This window comes from Olea europaea, chromosome 2 (assembly GCF_002742605.1).
Source record: "Olea europaea var. sylvestris chromosome 2, O_europaea_v1, whole genome shotgun sequence".
In the NCBI taxonomy this organism is placed as follows: Eukaryota; Viridiplantae; Streptophyta; class Magnoliopsida; order Lamiales; family Oleaceae; genus Olea; species Olea europaea.
In genome coordinates, this window is record NC_036238.1 from 9,290,718 (window position 1) to 9,307,334 (window position 16,617).

General features: G+C 34.4%; 1 pseudogene; it reads left to right on the forward strand.

Annotated features, from left to right (window-relative positions):
• Nucleotides 1-2,593: 2,593 nt before the first annotated feature.
• On the forward strand, nt 2,594-16,298 carry LOC111375783 (annotated as a pseudogene).
• The last annotated feature ends 319 nt before the right edge of the window (nt 16,299-16,617 follow it).

The following is a 16,617-nucleotide window of genomic DNA, read 5'->3' on the forward strand; positions in this document are numbered from 1 at the left end:
GGTGACTCGACTTTATGTTTTCGATGGATACCAACTTATGGAGTCACTTTCAACTACTATTCTTCAGATCGTGCACTGTGTTCCGAGAACCTTGATCACCATCAAGATTAGGCTATGCTGATTTACAAGCCGGTAGTTGAGGTTGAGGACATCACATCTTAGGTAGAGTAGGATGACATGAAATAAACACTACTTTGAATTACTACTGAAATCCTTACATTCTCTTTGTGATTATAAGGGAAATGGTGCACACAGGGACGGAGGAAGGGGGAAAGCCCAGACTTGCTCAAGTCCATTAGTTTTTTGGATAATGCTACGTGTACATAATCGTTTACACATGAACTTACATGGAAGGAGGTCAAACACAATAAAATATTTGTGGGCTCCCTCCATGTTGGGAGGAGGGGGTGTAAGGCTGTGGGTATACACATAGCATTGTTCTAGTTTTTTAGGAAAAAATAATAAAATATTTTTTTTTCCATAAAAAAGTATTTATTTTTACGAACCAATCTAGTATAATATATTTTGTGCTGCCTGACTCCATCCCTAGGCGCACAAGTATCAATTTTGGAAAAAACACAAAACACGACACATTGTTATGAGGTAACACTATAAATGAGGACCATATCTCCCTTTATAGAAATATTTTCAATAAAAAAAAAAATCAAACAGCGGGACCATCATTAAAATCAACACCCTTCACCCATCCACCCGCCTCAATATAAATAGCCGCGACGCATGTTCATGCACTCATTCTTCATCTGATAAAACACTCAAGAAAAACCCTCCTCGCCCATGCCATTGACGGCCGGTCACAGTTTCAGGTACCCTTTTTTCTTTCCATTTATACCATATAGTTCAATTTTTGAATTCACGCAGTTTGAAATTAATTGTCCTTTTATTTGTTTTTGGAAATTCAGCTTTGATTTAATTGCCATTTTATACTTGAATTAACACCAAGTGCCGTCCGGGAAGAACTCAATTCGTAAAAATAATAAAAAATCTGAGCCCATCAAAATGATCCTGAATTCAGGTACTTTATCAATAAATTCAAATAAAAAAAACACTTGATTTTTTCAGTTGCATGTACATGCACCCCATCATTCATTTTCACATGAAATAAATTTTGATTTAATTTTCGTTATTTTTTACTCAGAATCACTAGTTTCGATCAATTCATCTATTGTACATAATGTTTTTTGTTTTTTGTATCTTTCACCTTTTCTTTTATCTCGGAAAACCCTAGTTTGTGCAATTTTTTTGATTCTTTAGCAGTTGTAAGATTTGGTTTTTTCTTCAATTTTACTTATCATTCTCAATTTTTGGATCTGTTTCTAAAATGCTGAAATTTAATCAGTAAAATGTGAATCTATTTTATTTTATTTTTGTATTTTGTCAAATCTAGGATTAACTTGGGTTTCCAATGACAAGAAATGAAAAAGAAAAAAGGAAAAAAGAAAAAGAAAAAGTAAAAGATCTTTTAGAAAAAAAGTAAAAGATTTTTTTAATCTCAGGAAAACCCTAGTTTATGCAATTTTTTTCTATACAGGTTGTAAGCTTTGGCTTTTGTCTCCAATTTTAATTCTTATTCTCGATTTTAGAACTGTTTATAAAATTTTGACATTTGAAATTAGTAAAAGGTTAATGATTTTTCTGTTTTATTATTATTATTATCATCATCATCATTATTTTTGTATTTGTCAAATCTAGGCTTGGATTGGGTTTCCAATAACAAATAATGAAAAAAAGGTAAAAGATCTTTTGCAGAAAGTAAAAATCCCTTTTTTTTTTTTTTAATTATTATCTCAGAGAACCCTAGTTTGTAATTTTTTCTTTTCCTTTCCAGTTATATTTGGTTTTTGTATTCAATTTTACTTATTCTCAATTTTGGAATTGTTTCTGAGATGCTGAAATTTAAAATCAGTAAAATGTGAAAGAATTTTTGTTTGTTTATTTTTATTTCTTTGAATTTTTCAAATGTAGGCTTAGTTTGGGTTTTCAGAAAATCACTTTTGTGGGCTACAAAATAATCCTAAAACCTAAAGCATCTACTTGAGCTATCAGGTTTTCTTGACAAAGTATGGTTTTAACATGTAATATCGTTTATATTTAGTCAACACAGTTTTTTTTTCCTACTCGATTTTAGTAAGATAATTTGTGGGTCCAAAGTTCCGATTGCTAATCAACTAATACGTTTTGTACTTTCAAGACTTCTAAATATTTCTCATCTCATTCCATGTCTTGTCTATAACTTAATAGATATCTATCGCAATTAGCTAATTTTGTTATTTCTCATCTCATTGCATGTCTCGGCTGTAACTTAATAGATATCTATCGCAATTAGCTATTTTTGTTATATCTCATCTCATTCCATGTCTTGGTTGTAAATTAATCGATATCTATCGCAATTAGCTAATTTTGTTATTTCTCATCTCATTCCATGTCTTGGCTGTAACTTAATTGATATCTATCGCAGTTAGCTAATTTTGTTATTTCTCATCTCGTTCCATGTCTTGGCTGTAACTTAATAGATATCTATTGCAATTAGCTAATTTTGTTTTGGGCTAACTTTATTTTGTGTTATGTAATTCTAATACGAGTTGTCCTTGCTAAAACTGCAGGGTGGGAAATGGATACCGGTGGCAATTCCTTACCATCTGGAGCAGATGGAAAGAAGAGAAAAGTGTCCTACTACTACGATCCAGAGGTTGGAAATTACTACTATGGGCAATTTCATCCAATGAAGCCCCACAGGATGAGGATTACTCATGCTCTCCTCTTACATTATGGATTACTCCAAAATATGACTGTTTTGAGGCCAAATCCTGCTCAAGAAAGAGATATTTGCAGGTTTCATGCTGATGATTGTGTCAAGTTTTTGAAAATGGTCACCCCAGAGACACAGCAGAATTACATGATGCAATTAAGGAGATTTAATGTTGGTGATGACTGCCCTGTATTTCATGGTCTTTACTCCTTCTGTCAAACTTATGCTGGAGGCTCTATTGGTGGAGCGGTCAAATTAAACCATAAACAGTGCGACATTGCAATAAATTGGGCTGGTGGATTGCACCATGCGAAGAAATGTGAGGCTTCCGGTTTCTGCTATGTGAATGACATAGTGCTTGCAATTTTGGAACTCCTCAAGTATCACGACGTTGGTCCACTTAATTTCTGTTTTATCCATTATACTTAATTTTTAGCAGTTTATTCTGTGAGGAAGTATTTTATTTTGCTTCCTTAAGTATAATGTGTCTTCTTGCCTTTTTTATGTATTATTCATAAAATCTTCTATAATTTGCATAAAGGCATGATCATACTAGCCTTCTCCTAGGACTAACGTGTATGAAGGCTACTTTACATACACATAGAATAACAAAATGCATTGTTTAGTAACTTAAAAGTGATATATTTATTTTTAGACTATCATGTACTCATAATGATGGGAAAAAACGAACCAATATAAGTGAAATGTTGTATTCATATTACATTGATTAGTTATAAAATGCCTTTAGGATACTGACCACATGTTACATATATTTAATGATACTCCATAAATATATCAGTTTGGGAGCATTGTTACTTACATGGGCTCGAAAATCTAAAATTTAAATGCCACTGCCACAAAGGAAAAATGGAATGAAATTCATAAATAAAGGAATCTGACTGTTATTTGAGGTGTACTGAGAAGTATCACTTCATAATAACTAAATAAGTTTTTATCTCCATTTACTAATTTTTTTTTATAGGATATGGCTGTCAATCAAACTCTCTGCTTAGACATCCAAAATACTCCTTATGAAATTTATTTTTTATTTTTCACTTTGTTAGAATGCTAATATTATGGCACATAATGGTGAACTCAATTTTGTAATCCAAATTTGATTTGTTTCCTTTACCATGCAGCGAGTTTTATATGTGGATATTGATATTCATCATGGAGATGGCGTTGAGGAAGCTTTTTATATTACCGACAGGGTCATGACTGTATCATTTCATAAATATGGAGAATATTTCCCTGGTACAGGAAACATACTGGATATTGGATTTGGGAATGGGAAATATTATGCTGTTAATGTTCCATTAGAAGATGGAATTGACGACGAAAGCTATCAGTCCTTGTTTAAGCCTATAATGAGCAAGGTAATGGAAGTTTTTAGGCCTCAAGCAGTGGTCTTACAATGTGGAGCCGACTCCCTATCTGGAGATAAATTGGGTTGCTTCAATCTCTCGGTTAAAGGTCATGCAGAATGTGTCAGATTTATGAGGTCTTTTGATGTGCCACTTCTTCTGTTGGGTGGAGGTGGATACACAATACGCAATTTGCTTCTTGTTGGTGCTATAAGGTATGCTGTTCATACACTATTTTCATTTCTTAATATTAATGTATTATAATGTGTGCTTTTGAGAGTTAAAGTCTTCTATTATTTAAAGGGCAGTGCTGAGCGTACAGCCCAACACATTATAGAATCCTTACTGGGTTCTCACAAAGGGGTGGGGTCGGGATTTTTTTCTTCATTTTTTATTACATCGAAGCCCACATGGGACCGACCCCATGTGAGGGGTTGGTAAGACATCTGCAAAAAAAAAAAAAAGCTCTGTACATAGAGCTTTATCTTATTATTATTACTACTGCTGCTGCTGCTGCTGCTATTATGCAATTAACAAAAATCTTAAACGATAAAACTAAAAGTTGATTAAAAAAAAAAAAAATAGCAGCATACGATCATCCAACATTTTATGTTTCTGATTTAACGAGCAATACAAAAATCTTCCACCTTTAGCTCCCAAACCCCACTCAAGAAGAGAAACAAAGATATATTTTTTCAGTATGCAAGGTTTTCATATATATGCTTCTGAGTTCTTGAACCTTTCAGTTCCATTTTTATAATCAGAGACGGATACAGGGGGGGGGGCTCGGCTGTAGCCCCCCCCTCCCCCCAGGTCCAAGAATTTTTTTTAAGGTATTTTTTATTTTTCTTTTGGGTAAAAAATCAGTTTTTTATGTGTTAAAAAATTTTTTTCCACGTAGTAGCCCGGTTTGAATTTTGTAGCCCGGTCGTGGATCCAATCCTGGATCCGTCCCTGTTTATAATTAACTTTTTCGATGATTGTTTGAACTCTAATTTCTTTGGTCAGTCATATTATCACCATTCAATGATATAGAGGTTCGTTGATAGAATTTCATTTTCTTGAGCAGACAGCAGTGGCACTTGGGACTGAGATTGACAATGAGCTACCACCTAATGAATATATTGAGTATTTCGGTCCAGACTACACTCTTCATGCTCCAACATGTAACATGGAAAATAAGAATTCTTGTGAATCCTTGAATAAAATTAGAGAAAAGATCCTTGATAATCTCTCGAAACTTCAGCATGCACCAAGCGTACAGTTCCAAGAACGACCTCCTGACACTGAACTTTTACAGGTTCGAAATTGCAACTGTTTCCTTAAAGTATTATAGGAACCAAATTTTTGTCAAATATAAATCCTTCATGTTGTTTATTTAGACATCTGAAAATAACAGATTCTGGTTATAAGTTTGCCAATGTCTTCCTGATCAAAGTGTTTTCTTTTAAATTTATTCTGTCCTTCCATAAATGCGCAGCTCTCATAGTATCATTTTTATTTATCTTCATAATCAGTAAGTTTTTCCTGAAATGGATTTTAATTCTTTTCAATCTATTTGTCAACTTTTTTTTTTTTTTACTAAATTGGATATCATCATTTGAAAATTGTAGACCTCCACGCTACCATTATTCAACTTCATTATCTTACCAATCTGTTTATAAATTGTCAATTGTCAATTCTTATTTTATTTTATTTTTCCGTCTTGCATACCATTCTTCGTTGTTAAATAAGTTGGTTAAGAAATTCCTAGGAAAGATGTCACTATAAAATTTGTGAATGTACTTGCAAATTTGAAATGATTCAATAGCTTAATCTCTTAAAACAAGAAATATTAATGTTTGAGTACAATATTCTTGTTTCTGTTTAAGGAGGCCGAGTTTTACCTTCATATATGGCAACATATTGCGCCTGTATACAAAATGACACATTTTACTTGCACACATAAATTTTTGTTTCAAGAGGCCGAGTTTTTCCCATATCTGACATTGTTACCATTCTTTATAACTTTGTCGTTACATTATTTAGTGTTACTACGTTCCTGATAGACCTCACAAAGAAATCCGCAAGCCTAGCTAACTATCGGCTAAGTATAAAATGATATGCAAGGGGAACAAAGAAACAGAAGGCTTGCATAAAAATTGCGAGGCACTTATTATATACTGGATGGCTACAGGCTATCAATAAGGAGCACATGCGCAAATAAATAAAGCGTAATTCATAATTGAATCAGTTAGAAGATAGCCAACAATGAGCCACCATTTGGCACATTGTAGAAATGACCAAACTATCCTAATGCTTGGAGGATAATCGATAAATACCACCGCATTTGAAGAAAAGAACATGCAATTTCGAATCTCTTTCTCTCCAAATAACTATTTCTCCTCTTGTTTTAGTTGAAGCATCAAGATTAGTGAATTTAGGAGAAAGACATAGTTAGATGAGAGTATGTATTGATTGTATTGACATTGATATTATATTGTAATTGTTTCATCAATAAATTCATTTGATTCAATTTGTACTATCAACAAATTGGCACCATCTGTTGAAAGCTTGAGGAAAGTAGACCTCGAATCCCCACTCTTCAACTTAGGGATACCTAAAATCAAAGGAAATGAAACGAGCAAGGATAAATCAACCATTAGCTGCTGCAATTCTGAAGAATGAGAATCTAGAGAGTAGCATTGCTACAGCAAATTTATGAGTTAATTCTGTTTGGAAAACATCTGAAAAATGGTCAATGATTTAAGAGTACTGATGATAGACTTTGCTGCACTATGTACGAAGATATAGAACCTACAGGCATACAGAAAAGGTAAATTTATAGGTAAAGCACAATTCCTAGCCTCATCAATTACATCTATCGAACTTAGAATCTAAATTTAGGTACCGAAGATAGGGTAGTTGTGATCCGTGCAATAACAGCTGGTTAATGTCTTCATCGCATACTCTAGGACAATGAGAGTACAAATAATGTGCTACACCATGATGCATTCAACCGGATACAAAATATTAACCCTCGGATTCTTATGATGGATCGCCACCACTTCACCAGAGGAGGCTAAGTCCTTCACGGACAGGCCACTTTGTTAGTGAAGGATACTTTAATTTCAACATCGTCAAGGGTAAATTCGCACACAACAAAACCCTTGGACAAACTACCTTGAAGCAGGCAAAGATAATCATCTCTCTCCATCATTCGCATGTGAGATATTCCACCAATGAAGACAAAATGTCTTCAAAGTGCAATTAAGGAATCTTATACAGGAGGCTCGAGAGTTCCTAAAAATATTGTCGCTATAGTTGAAACTAGTAACTCTGGGGATAAATTAGAATTAATGATTCTATCGATCCTCACAGACTGAGTGCACATTGAAAATGGTAGTGGTTGAAGAGCTAGAAAGCTTTTTCTTTAGCTTAGAAGGTTTGAGGTGGATAAACTATTGAAATATGGCTTTTTTGCGAAGCTCGCTATTCAGTTTAGGTATGCAATCCAGTTCTAGTACCAAAGAGCAACACAAAATAAATCATGTGCATGTTACTATGACACAGAGTTGTTAAGTTTCATGAATGCACATTCGAGATATAACCAAATTCCAATGTATGTACTTGATGAGGAATAAACCACATTCATGACAATTCAGGACTATGCCATTACAAAGTAATGTCACTTGTGCTCAAAAGTACGGGGGGCAACCTATCAGAGGTTAGTGAGCAAAATGTCCGTGGACGAAATCAGGAAAATGATGAATGTATATATCGATGATATGCTTCTAATAAGCCTTCAGGTTGGAGACTACTTGAAATACTTGGAACTTGGAAGGGGCTTTCAATGTATTAAGAAAATACAAAACTCAATCCACTAAAATACGCATTTGGAGTAAAATTCATAAATTTCCTCGGTTAAGGGCGTTAGCGCAGTGCGAGTTACGTTTGATGTGGTGTCCTGTAGACTTTGGTCTTGATCAACTCAGTGCTTCTTCACCTTAATATGGTAACAAGAATTAAACATCTCGCTTCAGGCTATGTTGTTCAGTCTCCATGCACTGACGCTTACTTGCAGTCGCATGTTCATTAACTTCCCTCAACAGAGAACTTACAATAATACAACGCCGCATTCTCCAAAGACTGACAAACAAGAAGAGATCTATTAAGAGAAAGATTTATTCGAGATAAAATCTTAACAGTTACATCCAATCACAAACTACACGAAAGTGGTCCCTTTTTCATGGAGCTCTTTGATGTTGATGCTTGAGAAGAAGCTGTGGCATTGACCTGACTTTCGGAATAGAATAGCACTGCAATAAGACTTGAAGGCTGAATTGGACATTGCTGGAAACAACAAGCGAGGTATCGAAGAAAACCTCACAAAAATTTAAGCCCTCATGAAAATGTGGTCCCCATCTAAATAAAAAAAAGTGCAACTCCTAATAGGAAGAGTTGCTACTTTAAATAGGTTTAAATCTTGAGGAACTTACATATGTTTCCATTTCTTTCAAATGTTGAAGGGAGGAAAGAAGTTAGAATGGAGTAGCGAATGCGAATAGGCATTCCAAGCCTAAAAAACCACCTAAGGAGAGCTCCTCTGCTAGTTAAACCCAAAAAGGAGAAAAGCAACTACTATATTTTGCAATATCCAATGTGGCGACCAGCTCAGTACTAGCAAAAAAAGAAGAGGAAAAACAATTATTAGTTTACTACGGAAGTAAAGGCTTGCAAGGAATAGAAGCAAGGTATCCGATTATAGAAAAGTTGGCCTTTACCTTAATCACAGCGTCGTGAAAACTACGACCTTATTTCTAGAGTCACAGTATAGAAGTATTAACAAATTTTCTACTCTAATAAGCATTGTAAAAGCCTAATATGTTAGGAAGGCTAATGAAATGGGTAGTTGAGTGGCAATTTGGGATAAGCTATAAAGGATGATTTGCGATCAAAGCACAAATATTAATTAATTTTATTATATAATTGTCAGATATTCAAATTTTTGAGGAAGGGCTTGAACGGGGAACGTGGAAGTTATCTGTGGATAGATCATCAAGAAATACTGGCTCTAGACTGGGCATAATATTAACAAGTCTAGAAGGGTACAAATTGAGTTGCACATTAACATTTACGTCGAAAGCAACCAATAATATGGTAAAGTATGAAGCACTATTGGCAAGTTTACGGTTAGCAAAAAAATGTAGGCTCAGAATATTGAAATAAAAAGCAATTCGCAGTTGGTGGTAAACCAAAGAAAAGTGACACTTATAGCCAAGGATAAAATAATGGGTATATACGTCGCCAAAGCCATAAATTGCTCAGAGCTTTGAAAAGTTTGACCTTGTCCAAATCCTAGGGAGGAAAATGAGCTTGCAGATACCTTATCAAAGCTTGTAAGCTCAAAAAGAACATGAGCTATTCAAGACAATTTCTGTAGAATGGTTATTGAAACTATCAGTCAACCAAAAAGGGAAAGAAATTTTATGGATAAAGAATATAACATCATATGGATGTAAGAGATTATTTCTATTTGAGGGACAAAGCACTTCCTGAGAATAAAAGGGTTCCTCAAGATAAAAAGATAGCACAAAAATTGTGAATAAGAGCTGCTAGATACACACTACAAGGTGACATCTTATTCAAATGAGGGTACACACTCTCCCTACTCAAGTGCATAAGTAAAGACGAAGCTTTGTACGTAATGAAAGAAATCCATGAAAGTGTATGTGGTAATCACGTTAGTGGACACTCCTTCGCTCAAAAAGCATTAAATCAAGGATATTGTTAATCGAATATGAGAAAGGATACAATGTACTTTACGAGAAATTGTTATAAGTGCCAAACGTTCGCATCTATTCCGTAACAAACCACCTACAGTGGTCCCTAACCCTTCGCCAGTGGAGAATCAACTTTGCAGAACTATTATCTAGGGGAAGATCTAATATGAGATTTATGATAGTGGCAGTGGATTATTTTGCTAAGTGGATAGCAGCTGAACCAATTGTAAATGTTCGCGAAATTATTTCTTTCGATTTAAAACTACCGCAAGTGTACGGTTCATTAACAAGTAATAAAGTGGATTAAATGAGTCCGAATATCGTCCCACGGGGATTGATTAGTTCAATTTTGCCTATTGTCGCCTTAACCGAAATAATAGAAATTCTTGATATTTTCGCAACTAAATTATGATTTAATAACCTACTTATAAATATAAAGCCTAAATTAACTAAATTAAATGCGTGATTATAACTAAATGCAAGTTTTATAAAAATATAATAACGAAATGCGTACTAGGATCCCGAATCCCCTTATATCAATCCCCTTTAATCCGAATTTTATAAAATTGACAACACGATTCAATTATGAAAACCAATATTCCTAATTTGTTTAACAATCTCTCTCGAATAGAATTAAACCTATTTTCACATGCGATCCGACTATATTTCTATGACGGATGCGAACATATAAAAATGTATTAAAGATTTATGAATACTTAAAGATCACATAAAGCATAGCGGTATATTTCTATCTCCTATCGAACTTTACGACAATTAACATAATGTCTAACTTATTTTCCATCTCTCGAGGGCATAACAAGCCACAAATCGCATACAACTATTGCGCACAAAATTGTAGAGAAAATAAAATCCATGCCAATCATTCAATAATTAAAAACATGTTTTAACGTCAAATAAATAAAATTCAAGATTAAGGGTTCATAATATAAGGTTCATCGCAAATCCTAACACATGAAAATCTAGCCTAACAAAATGGGAAGTAAAGAAAAACAATAGTTAAAACCAAGGAAGAACATCACCCAATTGATTCTTGAAGTGAAATCTTGAATCTTGAAGTGGATTGCTTTGTTTTTGCCTTGTTCTTCCTCTCCAAATCCTCCAAAATTGTGTAAATTCCCCTCTTTATGTTTTTGGGTCGTCTGGTATTTATTGGGGGTGGAATTAGGTCAAGAAAGTCGCCCAAAACCTTACTAAATCGTGTTTGAGTCGAATAAGGAAACCTGAGATTTCGTCACATTTTTATACCATGCGACCGCATGGTATAAAGCCATGCTACCACATGGTTCAGGAGTTTCAGCCCAGGTTTTTCCCTGTATTGCCTTGTGCGATGGCAAGGAATTATAACCATGCGACCACATGGTTATAGAATTTTTTTCGTCGGACAGCTTTCAGTATTTTGATCATATCTTCCTCTCCCGATATCCAATTGAGATGATTCAAAGTGTGTTGGAAAGAGAACTCAAGACCTACACTTTTGATAGAAATAAGCTTCTTCAAATTCTGATGTTTACTATACCAAAAATGGATCTCAAGTAGAAACTAAAAATCACGAGCATAGTTTTTTCGCCTGAAAGTTGATACTTAATAATACTTCGATCATATTTCACCTCTTGACTCCTTTCCTCATTCAATTGACCTCTAACAGTCTTGAATCTTCATTCCATTTCCAGTCTCATCTATGGATTATTTGGAACTTGGTCCCTGAGCTATCACTTTGCTCCATTTTAGTCCTTTGTCGCGTCTTTTCTCCTAAACTTCACCATGTTCATCAGTGTTCCCTACAATTCACAATTGTAGCGAGATTAAGTCATAATTCAATCATTTTGCTCGTTATTAAGTCATGTTTGTGACCTAAATAAGTGTGCAAAAACACACTTATCGGTAAACATTACTGAAGTCAACATTTATAAGTTCATATGGAAAAAATCATTATATGCTAGTTTGGGGGTGCCCAGCCCACCTCAATAATTTTAGATAATGGAACACAATTTTAGGGGAAACACTAAAGGCCATGTGTGATGAGTTGGGATCTACATATACTCTTTCACTCCATAGTACCCTCAAGCCATTGGTAGGTGGAAGTTGTCAATAGAACACTAAAAATTATCTTAGAAAGGAAACTCAATTCAGTGAAATGACTATAGGCTAATGAATTACCACAGATCCTCTGGGCATACTGAACCACCACAAAACCATCACTGGACAAACCCTTCTCCCTAGCTTATGGATTGAGGCTATGTTACCAATAGAAATTGGCATAAGTTTAGCAAGAAGAATAGGATGCGACGAAAAACAAAAATGAGAAATCTATAAATGTGAGCTTAAACCTCTTATAGGAAAAAGAGATGATTCTCAAATTAAACTTGCAATATACCAGAAAATGATGGAATGATATTTCAACTCAAAGGTTCGCAAGAAAAACATCAAAGTAGGGAATCCTGAAGAAAGTCTTCGGCGTAGACAAAGAAATGAGCTTCAGTTTGCACGGTCAAAAATGGAAAGTACCATAAACTATAACTAAGGTGGTGGGAGCTGTAAAATATAAGATCGCAGGAAATGATGGCGAACCCATTATGCATCATTGGAATGACATGTACTTGAGAAAATATTATCAACAAATAAAAATCAATTCTTACGAACTTAGTAAAGTCAATATTAATCGCGAAAGTTCTTTTCGGCAATGCAAAGCCAACCTAGTTGTCTTAAATCTACTGCGCAAATCGAAAACAAAATTGAACAATGTTTGTGAAGTAGTAAATATACAAAATGAAATTTCTTATTAATCAAAAGGAAAGCTACAAGGCAAGTGATATCTAATGCATAGCCGAAAGGCATATTATTCGAAGTAGAAACTACCAGTTACAAGTCTTGATATGTGAAGTAAAAACTATTATGGGAGGCATGTCCCGTGAATTAAGTAGCCATGCATAACTCTTGTTCCCGCAAAGATTCGTAGAGTCAAACGATGAGGAAGAGATGGAGACTAAATTCAATCTCTTTTCCCAAAGTAGCCTCCAGAAGTTGACTAAGCATTTGTTGGGAAGAAAGTGCATGAGGATTTATCACAATATCTAGAATTATACCTTGCATGGTGATTACTCACAGATGCATATCTGAGGAACATCCAAGAAGCTGGCAAGGAATGACATTAACACTTAGTAGATGCAATCATAGCTCCCAAGAATCCAGATAGGTCTAAGTATTATGTGTTTCTATCCCAACTTTTGAATCATATCCGGCGAAATCAGAATTGCAGATATGCAACTACAGCATGGGAGATAAAATATTAGGGCAATCCTAAAAATGTGTCTAGTCGTATGAAATAATAATGTAAGATTTAAGAGTGATTCAAAAGGAAAATCAGTGTAATCAGGAAGGAAGATGAAGGAATGACAATGACATTGGAAAGAAATCCAGTGGGGATAAGAAACTTCTCCCGATATCAACAGTAAACAAGTTACAGAGCACATTCTCTATGATAAAAAAATTAAAATAAACAGCTTTAGAAGGAATCTATCATAGCCATAGAATCCCAATAGACTCGTTCATTTGAGATGTCATGTAATCTTGATCGTTGGATGCGAAAAGGTACAAAATGAATGGTCCTGCACATAATGCACAAGAGGAGTATTTATTGAAACCATTCACAAATGGGTGCTAAAAGATTACAGTGACATTCCATATAGCCTTAGCATTAATTGCAAAGTACGAAAATTAAGCCAACGTCAGGAAATTCGCGACTTCAAATTGGGGAAACAGTAAAGTCCTAAATTTAATATAAATAATAAAAACGGATTAGGGGGACTATTCATTAGACCTCACAAAGAAACCCGCAAACCTAGCTAATTATCGGCGAAGTATAAAGCGATTTGCAAGGAGAATGAAGAAACAAAATACTCGCATAAGATCACTAACCACTTACCACATACCAACTTGCTACAGGCTGACAGTGAGGAGCACATGGACAAATGAGTAAAGATGTGATTCATAACCAAATCGGTTAAAAGATAGCCAACAAGTAGCCACCATCTGGCACAACGTAGAAATGAACAAACTATCCCCAAAACTTGGGGGGAAATCTATAAATACCTTTGCATTTGAAGAAAAGAGAATGCAATTTCAAATATCTCTCTCAAATAAATATTTTTCGTCTTGTTATAGTTGAATCATCAAGACTAGTGAATTTAAGAGGTGAACGTCATAGTTAGGTGAGATGATTTGTTAATCGTATTTATATATATTCAATTGTAATTATTTCATCAATAAATTCATTTGATTCAATTTGTACTGTCAACAATTCCCTTTATTGCAATCTCTGTTACTAGAGTTATTTCTTCTTAAAATGCTTGGACTAGTGATTTATATAATCTTAGGGAAAATGGAATGTGTGATAAAGTGAGTTTAGATATTGCTTCATATTCAGGAAGATGAAGATGAAGATGATAAAATGGAAGAAAAAGATCCTGATTCTGATGTTAATGTTGAGAGTGAAAGGTATATTTTCTTTTTGTTACATCTGTTGACTATCAGTTTCTTATCGTAAGTTTATATAATTCTTTATTGTATACCTGCAGCAATTCTATGACTAGCAGAGTGAGGATGGAATCTGTTGAACATGAAGCGAAGATGAAATTCGTTGAACCTGAAGTGAATGACAAGGTTTGTTTTTCCCTTCTCTCTCTTCCCCAGGCACCGTCTTAATTTTTTACTGAAAGTAGCTAGGTTCCTTATCAAATAATCATTGCCAAAAGATACATGTCAAAAGAATTAAAATCACCAAGAATAATCGAGGAAAGAATTGTCTATAGTTGTTTCCTAATGACTACTGAAAAAACTTCTTCTCTAACAGTTTGATGGATTGGATACTTAATAGGGGTGGGGCAATAGTAGTGGTGGTGGTGGTGGTGGTGGTGGTGGAGGGGGACAGCCTTCCATTTTGTGTACCCCTTAGCTATTGAGATTTGAACAAACAATTATGAGCAGGTGCATAGTACCTTAACCATTCGGGAAGCGTTCTGACCCTCAGCAAATATACCTAACCTTGTAGGTTAGAAATAAACGTTCAACAGCAAATACATTTAGACTAGGGAATTAAGTAGTAGCAACTTTTCTCAATTTGATGAAAATATAGAAAGGAAAAACAGCAAACTACCCATGTGAATGCCTTTTTAGATCGAACATTCACACCCAAAAGTGGATATCATTGTAATAATGGATAGCTTCAATAATTGGAAAACTTTTAGCTATTTGCTATTCTCTGGAGAGGAAGCTGATTTATGTTTGATAGAAAGTTCGCTTTCCCATGATTTGACTGGTTTCAAATTCCTTTGCCTCTGGAAATTCTACATTTTTACATGGTACGTAGTTTAAAACTGGCATTTGAAACTTGGTGCATTTGTTGACTAATATGAATTATTAGTGTGGCGGAGTGTAATGGTAACATGCATATTCTGATTTCTATATGTATCACCTGAAATAGGAGAATGGTGGAGCTCCCCTTATAAAAATTATAAGAGAGACGAGTTGTTCATTCATTAAATTATATTCATCTAAAACAAAGCTTTAATACCAGATCTTGTTTCGACATGGTATGCATCTTCAATTACAGCTTCGCAGTCTTCTGCTTGTTACTTAGCCCCCGTTTGAGCCCCATTATTTTTCATTACATTAAATTAAAATTTTCTCTCTTCTACTTTTAACCACACAATCTTCAATAAAATAATATTATACGTAAATCAAAAACTTTTCAACCACTCATTTTTCAAAAAAACACTATTCATTTCATTATAATCTACAAATAATGGGGCTCAAACGGGGGCTTCTTCTAGGGATCTGGTCCCATAAATTGTTTTTAGCTACATTAATATATATAATTTTTTTTTCCATTTATTAATTTCTTCAGGATGATATGAAAGTCGATGAGCATACTAGAGAGGAGGGCTCAACATCCGTTGAGATGACATGCTTGGAGGTATGCCCCTTTATATTTGCCTATATTTGAAGTAACGATTTCATGAAATAAAGTCTTAACATCTTTTATTTCTCTATTAGGGTCCTATGTCAGCTACAGAAGTAATAGATGCTCCTCATGATAAAGATGAACAGCCAAACTCACAGAACCTGCATGATCATCATGATGAAATGGAACAAGATTAAGAATGAAAAATCCCTTTGAACTTGGGCATGTATATTTGGTCTTAGATTATCTTCTGTGTGTATACAAATATTGTGTGTAAGTTCTAGTTTTATACTTATGAGAACTGTTTTCGCTACTTCTCTCTATCTCTCTCACCTGTGTATGTGCACGGGGGAGATATAGAGCAACAAGTTTGAGGTAGATAGAAATGGTACTTGGTATTACCTATGTATGGTGATGGATATTGTGCTATAGTTTGTGTTTGTGTAATTGTATATAATCTTGAATGTTAAGACTTCTAGTTCGTAGACCAATAGAAAAAAATAAAATAAAAAGATTGAGCGGATGATCAGATATTCTTTAGACATTCATGTGTCTTGATATTTTCTTTACTTGAAATGAATTTTTGTACTTAAAAACGCTGTTTTGGCAACTTTTCTTTTGATTTTAGATGATTAATGAAGACAGACATCTGAAATATTTTAAATCTTGTCTTCTTTAATACAATTCAATTAAATGTATCAAGTGTTAGTCTAGATAAGAAAAGATGTTAGCTTTTTCTGTTTT